Below are 920 nucleotides of genomic sequence, written 5' to 3' on the forward strand. Positions count from 1 at the left end.
ATATATATATATATATATAACCCTGTGTAGTAGACAGAATTCTCAGATGGCTTTGAAGATTCCATTCCCTCCCTTGGGTCTGGGTGGTTTGGACCTGTGAATATGATGGTATATCATTGCCGTGATTGTGTGACCTTATATGGTAGAAGAGATATTGTAGATATGAATAAGGTCCCCCATCAGTTGATTTTGAACTAATCAAAACAGAGATTTTACTATGTGAGCCTGATGTAATAATGTGAATCCTTCAAAGAAGTCAGAGTCAAGCAGCAGATTTTTCTGCTGTCTTTGAGGAAGCCAACTACCACATCATGAACTGCCTATTGGATTGGGACCTTTGGCAGGGTCCTGAGGGTAGCCTCTAAGAGTTGAGAGTATTCCATTTTACGGCTAGCAAGAAAAGGGAGACTTCCTTCTCTGCAGCAACAGGGACTGAATTCTGCCAACAACCAGTAAGTTTGGAAGACGATCTGAGACTAAAATGAGATTGCAGTTCTGGCTAACACCTTGATTTCAGTCTGGTGAGATTCTGAGGCTGGGGAGCCATCTAACTGGTACTTACATTCTTGACCCAGGGAAATTTGTATGATACATTAGTATGGTTGTAAATAGCTAAAGGTGAGTAATTTGTCCTTTAGCAATAGAAAGCTAATATAGTACAAATGGGTCATTTTTAAAATGGCATAGTATTTAACAAAAATAACCTTTCACGGCATAATTCTTAAAAAAACTAGTATTTGCTAGTATGAATATGATACTTTTAAAAATCCTGTGCTTGGGGACACTTTGATCAGACAGCAGGTATTTAAATTTCTAGACAGACTGGTGAAACTCCCAGGAGGTCATCACTAGGCAAATTTTCTGGTGGTGAGGGATAATCGTTTGTTGGTTTAAAAATTCCTTCATTAAAAAGTACAGAA

Source organism: Bison bison, unplaced genomic scaffold (genome assembly GCF_000754665.1).
Source record: "Bison bison bison isolate TAMUID 2011002044 unplaced genomic scaffold, Bison_UMD1.0 scf7180017864458, whole genome shotgun sequence".
NCBI classification, from domain to species: domain Eukaryota; kingdom Metazoa; phylum Chordata; class Mammalia; order Artiodactyla; family Bovidae; genus Bison; species Bison bison.